Genomic DNA, 15,186 nt, shown 5'->3' on the forward strand with positions numbered 1-15,186 from the left:
AGCATTGGGCAGGCAGTGAGTACATGCTGCTGACTGGGAGATTAGAGCAGATTTACCAACTACCACTACAGTATTGTTTCAGTAAATAAATATAGTATCAGAATGCTTCCTAAGTACTTATCTTATACTTACTATACATTAATGCAGTTCTTTGCAATTATTAGAGAAACTTTTCTTTACTGTTGTGGTTGGGGCGGTGAGACATACAACCGGTCAGTGCACGGAGTCCAAGAGAGACATCTGTACCATACACTTCTCCAAAAGTTCAAGGAACATTGTATAAGATGGGGTAGAAGGACTCTAAGAGCCAAAGACTGGGAGCACCTGCTGTGAAATAGTGACTTCTGTGCATGACATGCCCTGTGCCCTCAAGAACTCAGAGCAGCAATGACTGCCTGGCCAAACCTGCACAAGATCAAGTCAGTTAACACACAAGCAAGAGTAGTGGTGGTGGGGTGATCCCGGAAGCCTGACCTTTGGCTGAAGAGCCGCTGTGTGTGATATGAGTTTCTACAAGAATTGTATTCAAGGTTGTGGTCCTGAGCAAGTTGTCCATGCCCCAGTGAATGGCCCTCCATCAGAGCACATTCCACATAAGCTGGAATCCATGAGTTATTTCAAAAATTAAAATAAGAGGACAGGAAGTTGGGCAGAGGATCAGGAAGACTGAGACCTTTGAGGAAATGTGTGGAGCATGGTTATACACATCAAAATGCATTTTATATGTGCATGGAGTTCTCAAGAAAAATAAAAAAAAATTGTGTTAAAAGCTAAAGTTTCTCTTTTTTACTGTCCTTATTTGATGTTTCTGGATGTGGATGTTGCATTGATTTTTTTTTCCATTTTATCCTAATAGTTTAACAATCAAATGAGGGTCTGAATAATATATTAAAAGGATAATATGACAACTAAACTGTAGACATCTATTCAGTAAACTAGGTTAAGTTGATAAAGTCCTTATTTGTACTTATTTTCCTAAAAAGGCATTATATTTTGGTTTCAAAATGCAAAATGCTGCCTTTGAGACAGAATGGAGATAGACTTTAAAAGCTAAATGAAATGAATAGTCTTGCAAAAGCAAAGAAGGAATTTTTCACGAGTCCCTGGGAACTAGCAAAAGTGCGTTAGAACTGTTGTTTTCAATAATAAGCTTTATTACTCAGTTAAAATACTCCATACGAGAAGTCTTCTATGCCTTTCGTGTCTCTGTAAGGAAAATTAAAACAGAACATACAGCACTGGGGCCAATTTGTTTCCAAGTAAGTCAATTATTAATACAGTATTTAGTATTTAATGAACTCAGCCTATGTATGTGAAATGCTGCAAAGCGATCTTCATACCAGCTGAGAACAGGTGTGGATACAAGCTTTGCCCGTATGTTTACCAGCTGATTAGTACCCATTAAAATTATAATAATCTAATAAAAATGACTTTATATCCAGCGAAAGCAGAAGCACCCCTGTGGGTTAGGAAATGATTTTTATCTCCCTTGTCAGGCCAGAGAAAGTGCAAAAGCCACAAGGACCTAAGGCACCCTGAGTAGTTCAAGTTTCTAGACCCAGACTTTCTCCAACAATCACTATCTCCAAAAGGGAGACATGCCCCATAATGTCACAATGGCTTTCTTCTTTTCATAACATTTTCTATGGCAAGAGGAGCTGGCATCAGAGCCTTAGTAAATAATTGATACTACTTTGCCTGCCTTGAAAACTACACAAAGCTGGCGGTGCCTTAGGGACCACTGCATGCTGTGGGGACTTCAAGGGGCTCTGAATGATTGCCAAGTTCTATGTGAGTTTTCTCTGACCAAGAATCATGTTCCTCTTACTTAGCAAAAGTCCCTTAGAGGAAATGTAGATCAAAGGCTGCATACAGGTGACTCAGTTACTAATGCATTTGCCTTTTGAGTGACCTCTACTTTCCAAGGCTAGGTTTACTACCCAATGGGGCATACATTATTAATTTAATTGACTTCCTTCCAAAGAACTGATGGGATCACAATAGAAAGAAGAAAGTTGGGGAGTAGGACTATAGTTTTATTAATTTTACTAGTAACGGATTCCCTATGGGCATTTGAACTATAGGGAGAAGGCATGGAAAGAAAACCAGGAGGGTTTCAAGAACAGACAGGTTTTGTGGAAACTGAAGGAGAAGTAGCAGTTCTCATCTTTGTGCCCTGCAGTACTGAGACTACATAAGGGAGGTCACCAGTATTACTCCCTTGCACCATTATTTGATGGGCATAGGAGGTGATACAGGAAACACACAAATGACGAAATGAGAATGTCACCTCCTGCTCCAAGAAGCAATGCAAGGCCCTCAGGCACTATAAGCCAGTCTCTCTAAAAGGATCCTCCTTTGCTTAGCTCCCCCATACATTGTTTATTTATTGACTTGTGCTAAATCTCTAAGTCTAGGCTAGCAGAGAAGCATTGGCATTTATTCTATGAAGGAAGTCATTGACTGGTGGGTTCTAACATTTCATTGAAACCTTTTGTTTCAGCTTACAGACTTGAAAAGAGATAAATCAGGAACCAAAAAAGTAAAAAAGTAAAAATCCCAGACTGTGTGTGGCATGGTTGCTTTTGGAAATGCACAGCCCAGAACATGTGACTTCTTGTGCTTGACTGTTCATAGTTCTTTATATTTGGTCCAGAGAACATGATAACACTGAATTAAGAATTCTCAGACATAACTTAAAAGTCCCATTGATCCCAGAGCATCAGGCAAAGCTGGAGGAGGGGCAAAACTAAGGGGATGATTACAGCACACTGCCAGTTCAAATCTTAAATGTCTAATGCTGCCTATTTTGGTCTTCACCTTTACTGGATAAAAAGTAAATTTACAAGCCAGAAGTGATGCATAATGTCTTTAAATCTAAGCTCTAGGGAGTCAGAGGCAAACAGAACTCTGAACTTGAAGCTAGTCTGGTTACATAGTGAGTTCTGGGCCAGTTAGGGTTATATAATGAGAACCATTTCAAAACAAACAAGCAAGCAAACAAAAGTAAATAAATATAAAATTACAATTCTCTAGTAAGAATCCCCCCATAATGATTTTAAACAGATTTATTTTTTATTAAGGAAACCTGAAATCAGTATTAAGATTTAGTATAGGGACGTTGAGTTTAGGTAATGTAAATTTTTTTTTTTAAGTAAGCAAGTTTGTTTATTTTTTGATAACCAGTGTTGTATGGACAATATATTAAAAGAAATAAAAGGCTTTTATAAATTATACCTGATGTGTTAGATTGATGGCTCTCCAACTGTGTGAGAAGCCACAGGAGAGCTGGGCACAGGAAAAACCCTCCCTGATCATCAGACCTCTTCTGGGAACCAAGGGGACCACAAGGTTCTGTACTTCAGTTCTGTGTATTGAATAGGTATGTCACTGAAGGACAGAGCTCATCATTTGATATTGGCTCTTTACAAAAGGCAATCCACCACAGGCTATGCCATAGTTGATTCCTAGTCATGTACTAACACTGTGAATCTGTTTTGGGAGCGAAGCCATGAAATCACTCCAAGGCTGATGGCATGCTTCTTATCAGAGTCATCGCCCACTGTGAAAATTCTCTACTCCCATTGCAGTCACCATGCAGACTCTATATTGCTAACATAGGAAGTCTTTGTGCTATGAAGTTGCCTTGTCTGTTTCTTTGGACGTTGGCATTTCTACTCACTTTTTAAATCTTTTTATTTCTTTAATACTGATTGGTATCTCTTGTAGTTTCAAGGAAGCACCTATTTTACATCCCGAGGCAGCAGCCAATCTTAGAAGAATGATGGAACATCTATAATAGATTTTATTCATGATAATTTAACTCTTGGACTTTTGGAAAGTTCTGTGGTAGACAAAACACAATAATTATAATTTGTAGTACCATACTTTTATATAATTTAGCTCCAATAAGTGATAGAAGATAGGTTCCAGATGCCCCAGAAACCAAAATTAATTGAAAAAAAGCATGGCTATAGGAGAAAGCCTCACCTTGGATGGGAAGGCAACTAGAGCTGCCATTGGGATTAGGAGAAGATAGATTCTAGTTAAGTCTTTTTCCTCATGAGTCAGCATGTTATCACAACCCAGTGAAATTTAGCAGTCAGCTACACCCTCTACCTAAATCCAGGCCAAAAATCCAAAGTGGACAGTGTGGGATTTCCAGGAGAATTTTTTCAAGAGGATGGGAAGTATGGTTTATATCAGATACCCAATAGTAAGACATTTTAAGATGTTCCTGACCATGTGTGTCAGCCATGATGTGATATTCCTTGCTAGCTCTCCCATCAGAGACTTTCCATCTATTCTTTCATTACATGGTTCACAGACTCCTGATAGATTTCTGTTGTGGATAGGCCTGGTGCCATTTGTATTTTGATGCTAATTCCACTCTCCTGGGAGGGGTTGAGGACATGGAGTGAGTCACATACTCAGGTGACTTCTTGTGAACCAATCAATCCCCTAGTGAATAAAGGAGTCAATCACTGGGCAAGTAGGAGGGACTTCTGGGTTGGATAGGGGAAGAAAGGAGGAGATGAAAGAGATAGAGAGAGAGCTTTTGGACTGGGACAAGCGTCTTCCGGCTTTTGGCGAGTCCTAGTAGATTTGCCATGGGAGAAATTAGATTTAATATGGCTTACAAGATTAGGATTACATGTTGCGTCCAGAGATTGAGTTACCAATGTTTCAGAACTAAGTTTGTGTGGTGTTTTTCTTTTCATGGAAACCCGGCTGGTTTCTAGAGAGAAAGGTACAGTGGCAACATGTGGGTTTGCCTGATGGCCACAAAGGCCATGGGGATATTGAAGCATGGAGCTGTCATGGTAATGGCATGCCACTGGGAACCTAGTGAGCTGGGTGGAGAGATTTTGGATCTGAGTCAGAGTCTCCACGAGATAAAAACAGGTCGGCCATTGCCCACCAGTGCATGGCCAGCCAGGCTGCTGGGACATAGAGTTGCTGGGACAAGCACTGGAAGTGCCAGATCTTTTAAAATATTTTCCACAATAGATTTCCATTTCCTCCAGTTATGCAGTTGCCAAGACTAAGTCTCCATAGAAGGAAATGGTGGGTCATAAACAAAGAACACAAAACAGTTTTCATTTCACTACAATAAAACTCTAAGGAGGGAGAGGACATGATTTCTATATTTATCCCACAGTGGGGTATATTATTCTCATAGTCTATAGACCAAGGATCAGAGTTGACAAGACTTCAACTTCCATTTCCATAAATAGGTAAAATAGATTGCGAAATCATATGACTCTGGACTCTAGAAGGTGTCAAGTGCTTCCATGTACTTAACAGCCAAGAGATTATTACCCAAATCGGGTGTCTGGGAATTATAGTCCTAATCACAAAGGAGGTCATAAATTTGTACCGCAGTGAATTTAGACATCTTAATTTGATTTAGCTATCATATTTCCAAAAAAACCAGTGTTTTGAAAATGTAAATAATCAGAAAATCAAGAATTTGATTAAGAAAGAAAAAGAGTCCTCACACAGTATTTTTGTGCAACTTTCTCGTTATGCTGGACTCATTCTGTCAGCAGAAGCTCTCTGTAAAATAGAGGAGAAAAAAAATCTTAACAATAACACACACGTGCTCTGAAAGAGATGAAGCAGAAGATTAAGCAGGAAACACAGATATTTTATTGCCCTAAGGCATTACTCATTTTCCTGACACATTATGTTTTTAATTAAAATTGCATGTGAGTTAATTAAAATGTTCATTCAGGCACCTTTTTTTTTTTTTTTCCAATTCTACTTACATGGCCTTGTTTCTTCTTTACTTTTATGCTAAAACTCAGTTCCATTTTAATCCTACTTCTTTTACTGGCTACAAATTTAGCAGATAGTTTATATATTAATCTAGCTTTTAAGAAAACTAACTTGAAAAAAAAACTAATTCTTAATGACCGCAGAAAGAGGATGATGCTGGTGTTTCTGATGCTTAAACCAAAGCTTATGAAACTGGCATGAAGAAAAAGTGTTTACTTAAAAATAATTGTTAAGGTCATATGATTCTTGTCATGGACATGTTTACTCACCCAAATTCCATTATTCTGGGAAGCATTACTGCTTAAAGCAACTTGATTATGTAACATCATCTTTTTGTGATTAAACTGATTGATTAAGCTATTAGCAAAAACTTATCTAGTTCCAGTTGAAAGTGGCTGAGTGCAACCCTGTGACAATAACTCTTGAAATGCTGGTATAGAAACACAGAGAACCTGGTTACTGGGGAGGTTGGTGCTGGATTGTGAGTGAAGCAGGCTGGGTGAGAGGCTCAAGTACTTCATTTGCCAACAGAGGCAGTTGTCGAAGAAAAAAGAAGTATCATATGTGAGCATCCCTAATTGAACTTAATGGGTTATCAAAAAAGACTACAGGGAATTGGGTAGGACCATATTAGAGGAAAATTATGGGAGTTAGAGGTAGAAAATGAGAGATAACATATAAACATATTTCATTGTATGGATGTATGAAATTCTCAAAAGTAGAGAAAAAGAGATTTAGGCAAGAAGAAGCAAGCTCTGGTGGGTCACATGTGTCCTATGGGACAGTTAATGAAGAGCTTCTAGCTACAGCTAAGTGTTATCCATGAGTTTCAAGTCCTTACTATGCCTCAGAAATAGCCAGTTCTTTTTCAGTTACCTAAAATAAAATTTGAATAATTTTAAGTAATAAGCTGTCAGTAAACCGTCATGCTTCCAAAATCTCATGCAGTAAGAGACTGTGAAACCACTAGGAGAAAATATAACAGAGACCCTTCAAGAGACAGGTGGTAGGCAATGAATCTTTCTAACACTACCTCAAAAGAGAATGCAACAAGGCAAAAAGAGATAAATGAGATTATATCAAGTTAAGTGAACCCTTTAGAAATGTATTTTATCCTCTGTGATCAGGATAATGATGAGAGGAGTCCCTATGGGGAGTAGGGCAGCTCTGTTATGGACTGCTGTGGTTTGTGGTTACATCTCACCCTTTGTCTGAACTAATGTAAAAGATGTTTAAATACCATTGTGTTGATTAGTTTGATGTCAACTTGACATGGGCTAGAGTCTTTAGGAAGAAGATCTATAAATTGAGAAAACACTGCCATAAGATTGGCCTATAGACAAATCTATTGGGCATTTCCTGATTAAAGGTTGTTGTGAGATGGCTCATCCAACAGTGTGTGGTGCTGGGTTGTATAAGAAAGCAGGATGATCAAGCCACATAGAACAACCCAGTAGCAATCCTTCTTCTAGGGCATCTACTTCAGTTCTTGCCTCCAGGTTCCTGCCTGGCTTGAGTTCCTCTCCTGACTTCCTTCATCATTGGACTGTTTACCTGGAAGTATTAGATGAAAATAACAATTTTCTTCTCACATTGCTTTTGGTCATGTCTTTATTAAATCTATAGAAAGCTCGTGGATGGCAATCTTTCATTCATTCTTTAAAATGAAAAGACCCAGAAAATGGATGAAAATATCTGCAAGCTAGTGATGCAACATAACATGGCAGGATTAATCAAAATATTTAAGGAACTCAAAAGCCTCAATAGCAAAAATTAGCAATTGTATTTCATGTTGTAATAATGATCTGAAAAAAGCATTTCTTGAAAGAAGACATGCCAATGACTAACACATACATAAAAATGGTCAATATCATTAATCATCAAGGAAATCCAAATGTAATCATCAAAATGAGACATCATGTCATCCCAGTGATAATAACAACGGTAATAATGGCAAATGTCAGTGAGATGAGATGAGGGAGTCCTGGCCCACTGTTGGTAGAATGTAAATTCCTCTCATCATTATGGAGAACAATGTTCCTCAGAAAATGGCAAATAGAACTAACCATGATAGGATCTTGCCAACCCACAACTGGAAAAACATCCAAGGAAATGAAATAATTATATAAAGGGGATAGCAGCCTTCTCCAATGTTTATTATGGCACCATTAAAAAAAGAGTCAAAATGTGGAATCACCTGAGGTTGTTTGATATACAGATTTTGGCATATATGTATAATGACCAATATTAACCCAAAAATGTAACCCTTCTCTTGAGGTGGCACGAATAGAACTATAAAGTGAAATAAGCCAGTCATGAGTGTCTCCCCTTTTGTTTCTTCAGGCTAACTCAATACATTCTTCAGCATGGTATCATGATTCTTCTCCCAAATCACTGGGCTCCTCAGTGACCAGATTATCCCAGTATCAAGAATGATGGAACTTCTTGAGCCCAGATTTTAAAAGTTTTAGGTATTTTGCTATAGAAACATACAAAGGAAAAAAAATCCCAACATTAATATAAATTTGACAATGCAGAAGCCACCAAATATAGGTCTCCTGCATATGACTCTTGACATAAAAAAACTTGGCTAGTGAAGAAAAAGCTGTGTTGAGGAGACTGAAAGAGAATTCTGGAAAGCAGCCAGAAAGAAACTGTGACCTTGAACAGCATGAAGAGTCCAAACAGCAACTGAAGCCTCAACCCAGTTCTCAGAAGTGATGAAGGACTCCATGCTTCTCAGGAGGTAAAGATGATTGGAAAAACACTGTCATAGCAGAATACTTTCAATTATGACTGTATGAGAATTCCATAGTCTCATGGGTTTTAAATCTGACTGAAAGAACAGGCTGTTCCTAGAGAAGCAGAGAAGCTACTCTTAAACCAGACTACTAGAAGATACTCTGAATACTACTAAAGGAGAAAAAGAAACACACAGCTATAAACACTGCAATCTACAGTGATGGCCTGCCTCCATATATCCTGGTACAGTAGTAACAAAAAAGCTGCAGATATAACCAACCACTGCTCACTGCTCAATTGGATTTAAGGCCCATGAGATGGAGCCCAGGTCTGACACTGCTTGGGTAGTCAATAGTCTAAAACTAGATAGACACATTCCTACAGGAAAACCAAATGACATTACTCAGCTAAAGCAATGTAGCAGTAAAATGACTCCTAATGTCATTTGGCTATACTCATAGACAAGCATCTTGTGCAACCATCTACTTCCTTCAGTAGTAGATGGGAAAAAAATACAAAGACTCACAACTGGACCAACTAGACAATGTTCAGAGCAACTATAAACATTCAGTCCTAAATGTGATGTCTTCATCAAGTCCCTCCTCTAAGGACTTTGGGAAGTCTGCAGTAGAGGAAGTATAGATATTCTAAGAGCCTGAGGTGAGGGATGACACCAAGAAAGCAGTGTCTACCAGACACAATAGGGATGACACACATGTGAACCCACAGAGATGGTGGCAGCATCAAGGGCCTGCACAAGTCCAAGCCAGAGAGAATTCTAGCAACAATAGGGTGAAATAGACATGAGTCCCTATTCCTAACCAAGAAAGTATCTCCAATTGGCAACTACTCACAAAGAAGAAATTAGTTTCTCCTACTGTTTGACTGGGCAAGCAAACCATACTTAAGGGAAAGCCTATGTCACAATAAAACAAATAAAAAGGTTGATTGATTGATTGAATGATTGATTGATTGAGGCTCATAATGCTTTGTCCTCCCCACCCCCAGCTTATCTATCTTTGTATTTTGTTTTCTTATTGATTATGATTTCTACATGAGACAGAGAAATGGGGCAGTGTGTGTGTGTGTGTGTGTGTGTCTGTGTCTCTGTGTCTGTGTCTGTGTGTCTGTGTGTCTCTGTGTGTATCTGCATATGTGTCCATGTTTGTGTATAGATGCATGTTTCTTGCTCTCTTTCATTTATTTGGTTTGTTTCATTTTTTTTATTCTTGTTTATTTTTTATTGGCCTATTTGCTTCCTAAAAAGAGGATAAAAGTCATGAGGCTGGAAGGAAAGAGAACTAAAAGATCTGTGGAAAGACCAGAGATAGAAAACTATGATCAGACTATATTGTATAAAAGTAATTTCAATTTAAAATGAAAAATTGTTTGTTTTTGTAATTAGATATTTTCTTCATTTACATTTCAAAGGCTAGCCCTAAAGTCACCTATACTCTCCTCCTTTCCTGCTCCCCAACTTACCCATTCCTGCTTCCTGGCCCTGGCATTCCCCTGTACTGGGGCATAAAATCTTTGCAAGACCAAGGGCCTCTCTTCCCAATGATGGCCAACTATTACAAAAACAAAAAAATCTGATTGGAAGGGCAGGTTGGCCTAAGAGTAACTTCTCTGCTCCAAAGGAGTTCATATTAGACTTCTCCCAATCCTGAGAGTCAAGCTCCTACCACAGCCACTGTAGACACCACTCTGTCTGAAGGATCAGCATCAGGCTCACTGTGGTGAAGGACAGTCACTTCAATATTCAGCAGCTTCAGAACAGCAGGACTACTACTGCAACCTTGCCATTACACCTGCCTTTCCTTCATGGCAGCTGGAGAACGCCTCTTTCCTTGCTTCACAATATGAAGCTGGAAGAACTTATAGCTCCTCCTAGGCCTGTACATGCCCCGTGGCTGTGACAAGTTTCAGCTGCTTCTCACAATTACAGAAACATGGCTGTCATCATCTAAACCCTGGCATCCTCTACATCAACCTACATAAACTCTCAAAGCTTTCCTCCCCAGTCTGTACCCTTGATAACATAGCTCTTTGTCTCCTAAGCCCCAGAATCACCCAAGCATAACCCAGCAATGCCTCTAAAACTGTGGCCTCTCAAGCAGTTGGTCTCTGAGACCACGGAGTCCCATCTATGACTTGTGACACCAGGACCTCCATAACTGCAGGTTGTAAGCCACAAGCCTCAAGCTACTACATCCCTCCCATAGATCCTAAAGATCTTCATGTCCTTCACATTAGCCCTATGAGTTTGAATATCACCTGTACAGACACACTAGAAACCTAGAGATAGTCATCTTTGTGGCTCACAGCCTTGTAAACACAGCTCCTTGTGCCCTAAACTCTCCTATTGCTGTATTCATTCCTTTTGGATCTGGAGAAGGCAGTCAGAGACAGAGAAAAATGTTTATTCATGCTGCAAGCAACAGGACAAGTATGGGATCTACAAAGATTTATTTTCCATCCAAAAACCTTGAGTTGATACTCACTGATACCTCAGTCCCCACTATCATTTGAGATCATGCTATGAGACCTGGGAAGGGATCTGATCTTGTGGTTTAGGAGCTATGACTACTGTTTCTACAGGTCCAAGCACACCCTGCCAGAATTCATCCTGAAGAACCTAAGAAGCAAGGAGCAACTCTTCCCATCCTGTGACACACTACTGTGGTTGGTGACATCTCAATAAATTCTGTCATTTACAATTAACCCATGGGACCTGGGGACAGTTCTTTTCATATTCCATGCTACCAAGACTGCAGTATCTGCTGGTACAATCTACACGGACATTAAATCTCAGTCCCCAGAAGCTGAATACATGCAAGTTTGGAAGCTTACATGTGCCCAAACCAGGACAGGGTAAAGGGGGAGGGGTCAGAGACCCCATAACGATGCCCAGGGTTTCAGAGTCTGGAGACAAGCACCAGGGTAAACATCTAACTTTTATTATTCAGTACAATAACATATACAACTTTTCAGTCAGTAAGGGTGCAGTAACATGATCATAGCCATGTAGGAATATAGGAAACATTCAAAGGAACATGGTTCCTCCAGAAGATCAAAATAACTCTCCATACATGATCCTAAGTTATAGGAAATATACCACGTGTTTCAAAATAGTGATCCTGAGAAAATCAGTGAAGTGCAAGGTCAGACATGTAGACCATGAACAACAAAAGTGATAAAATAGATCCGTGTATAAATGAGAAATCCACCAAATAAAAAGAAGTTACGTTTCTGAAAAGTTAACCAATAAGAAATATTGAGACTAAAAACATCAGTTAACTAAATAAACTTTAGACCATGAAGGAAATCTTAAAAATACAAAAGAACCAATATAATTTGTTGTGTTTTACCAGACCAGAGTAGAATGAAACCAGAAAATTATATAATCAATGAGAATAATATTGAAAAATATACAGAGATTACAGAAATTTCATAGTTACTTTTACGTTCTTCAGTAACAAATGAACAATTAAAAAACAGAAGGGGATGGGGAGGAGATTTAAAATCTCTAAAAATAATTGTGTTAGCATTCCATTGCTATAACATAAACCCTGGGGGAAAAAACAATCTGAAAAAGACAATGTTTGTTTTGTTGTTTCTTGCCTATGGCAAGGCCACATCACAGCAAGGATACAAGCTGTGTACCACCTAGCAGCAAGGAAGCAGCAAGCTAGGCAAGTGTAGGGTTAGAGGAGTATGTAGATTCTAAGGGCTCATCCATCAGTTAGTGCCACCTGCCAAGCTTTTGTCTAATAGTCAATTCATTCATTGATGAAGTCAGAGCCCTCATAATCTGTTTACTTTTGAATACCTTTAGCAAACAGCTTTAGAGGAACATTTTAGACAAAACCCAAAATGCCACAGGAGTAAGAGGGAAGTTCATTGTGATAAGAGATAATCTAAGAATTTGAATTCAGCATAAAAGAAAAGTGGCCAAGAAGTGTTCAGGGAGGTATGGAGGGAGGAGGAAGCACAAGGACAGAAAATGAGCACAATGTTCAGTTCTCAGGAATGAAGTCATGCTGTGCAGTTCAGTACTGTGGTGCGAAACTACTGTGGTCTGACACTTGTGACATAAGCCAAAATAAACATGTTCTCCTTCAAGTTGTTTTCCCACAAACTATTTCTCAGCAATGGAATGCTAACAACAAGAGTTCTCAAAGACTAGATAGAAAGTTTCTAAAGATCCAGAGATGAGTCACGTAAAGGTTCACAAACTTACAAAACAATAAAACAAAGATGTAAATACTGACTCCCCCAACCTGTGACTAAATATGGCGTACACGTCTCCTGTTTTCAAGCTATTGCAATATAAAAATGTGGAATTCCGTGACAATAAAATAAAACATATCCACACATTCCTCAACAGCCTAGATAGAATTTTTTTAAAATTATAAAAAATTAGTTAGTAAAACACTATCTACTAAACCTCAAAAACGTAGGGTCTGAAACTCCATGAGTGATGATAGGTGAGAGTGAATATGGATTTTTCCAACATGTTCCAGATCCTCCATACAGGGCATGGGGTGTCTCTTTGGTATTTTTATGTTCTTCTTTCTCCTACTTCTAAGGTTTGAGTTCCCCAGTAATGATCAGTACATCTGAGAAAGCAGTGTCGCAGTAGCTGCCTGTCTGAAGACTGTTCCCTTTTCTCTGTCACCCAGATAAGGCTTACTGCACCCTTCTTGCGATATGAAATTTCTAAAATGCCAGGTGGTTAGGTGTGGTATCTGCTGAGTTTTGATTCTGTTCGATGGCTGCACACTTCCCAAGATCCACAATCTGTTAAGCCACCACGATCAGAGTTTCCTTTTAAGCTTAAATCCCACAGTTTATCATTATAACCAAATCCTTTATGACCTAACCATACAGAGTTAAGACAGAAACTACATCACTATGTATCTATGACCTGCACATGGAAGGATAAAACTGAAAGAAAACTTATAAGCTCCCTGGCCTCACTCTCTGTTTATGATCATGAACTTTAGGTTCATTGGATGATGTCTGGCCATCAGTTTTCTTACTGAGAGATATGGAACTTGCTGGAATTTACTAGACTACCATTGGCTATTCCTCCCCCCCCCATCCCCCCCCCCACACACACTTTGGATCCAACGCCTATCAGGCTTTAGCTGTGACCAACTGCACTTAAACTCTTCTCACTAAGTTCAAACTCAGGATTCAGTTGTATTACCCATAAACTTGACTCCCAGCAACTAGCAGAGACAAGAAATTCTTCGTGGCACTGCAAATTCATCACTGCCTTCCAGAATATCATTCTTTCTTGTTTTCACCCCTCCCTTGCTTATCTTTCTCAGACTCTTGTTTCTTCTTCACATCACTGTCCTCTTATAGCAGAAGCTCTATTTCTTTGTCTTCACTTGAATCCATCATCAGTCTCAGCCTGGTGACACTGCTGAATCGCAGTGCTTTGTACATAATTTCTTGGATAACTTCCAAAAGTATATCCCCACTTAAGACATTTCAGAAATATGAAGTCATTTGCCTACCTGAGTTCTCCATGTGGATGTTCATTTGGAAGCTAAAATTTCAGTGTAAAACTCAACTCCGGTCTCCCTTACTAAACTGCCTTATCCACAACATTCTCTATCATCTTTCCTGTTTCTCAGCCTAGAATCTTGGTGATCTTTAGCATTCCTTTTTGTCTCTCTTTCACGATTGCAATCACTATTTTGTAAGGTTCCATGAGCTTTACATTTTCTGCATATTTATACATAATCTGAGGACTTTATGCTACTTCTCCTGTCACGATTACTATCAAGTGACCTGGCTCCTGTTACTGTCTATTACAACAGTAGCAGCTATGGCAGGTCTTTCTAAACAGCAGAAATCAAAGTCAATAAAGTGGTTGACAACGCTTTAAAAACTTTTTCAGTCCTAGTAGTAACAAGATGGTTTCTTCCCTGCTTCTCTAGAACTCAAAGAACATCCTCTTCTCCTTCAGCCCTTTGCTTAAAGATTCACATAGCTAGTTACCAAATTTAATGTATTGTCTGACCATCATACTCATTGTCTATGTTGATTCCTGTTTAATACCACACTCTCTCATATCCTGATTCCTCTCAATCTGCTCACTTTTGATTTATATAGATGTTATTATCTGATACCATACATTGTAATTTAATTTTATCATTTATTCATTATACATCATTCTACTGTTTGTCTCCCACATGTGTACATACTTTCCAAAATGTAAAGATTTTCTGTATTTTGAACTAACATCTCCAAGCATCTAGAACAGTATGTTGAAAGGATGAACAAATGATTCTAGGCTGAGAAGGCAGATCAAAGATCAGATAGGTAAGCAGCCATGTCTTGAATTGCATTGATGAACATAAGAGAGGAAGCTAAAAATCTGAAGAGTGGGAATAGTGAATATGCCAAATTAAGGCTGTGACCAGATCAAGGCAAGAATGTACACAGCTGGATAAATAAAACGAGAGAAAGAACAGCTGCTTGAGAATTAGAAGGTCAGATCTACCAGAGCTTACATATTTGTTCTGACTAAGTAAAATGGCGAACTCTTGAACTCTAAGTGTGTTCAATAAAGGCACAAAGTCCAAGTCTTCCAAGAAAACCAAGAATGACACTGAAATAGAGACTACACAGGAACTAGCCTAA

General features: G+C 38.9%; 1 long non-coding RNA gene across 1 annotated transcript; it reads right to left on the minus strand.

Annotated features, from left to right (window-relative positions):
• Positions 1-1,138: 1,138 nt before the first annotated feature.
• 4930433B08Rik (RIKEN cDNA 4930433B08 gene) lies at positions 1,139-13,331 on the minus strand. Its single transcript, NR_040544.1, has 4 exons — positions 12,974-13,331; positions 5,502-5,559; positions 3,683-3,844; positions 1,139-1,206 (listed from the first exon to the last, which is right to left on the minus strand). It is a non-coding gene; the product is annotated as an RIKEN cDNA 4930433B08 gene (long non-coding RNA).
• Between the last annotated feature and the right edge of the window lie 1,855 nt (positions 13,332-15,186).

Source organism: Mus musculus, chromosome 3 (genome assembly GCF_000001635.26).
Source record: "Mus musculus strain C57BL/6J chromosome 3, GRCm38.p6 C57BL/6J".
Classification (NCBI taxonomy): Eukaryota; Metazoa; Chordata; class Mammalia; order Rodentia; family Muridae; genus Mus; species Mus musculus.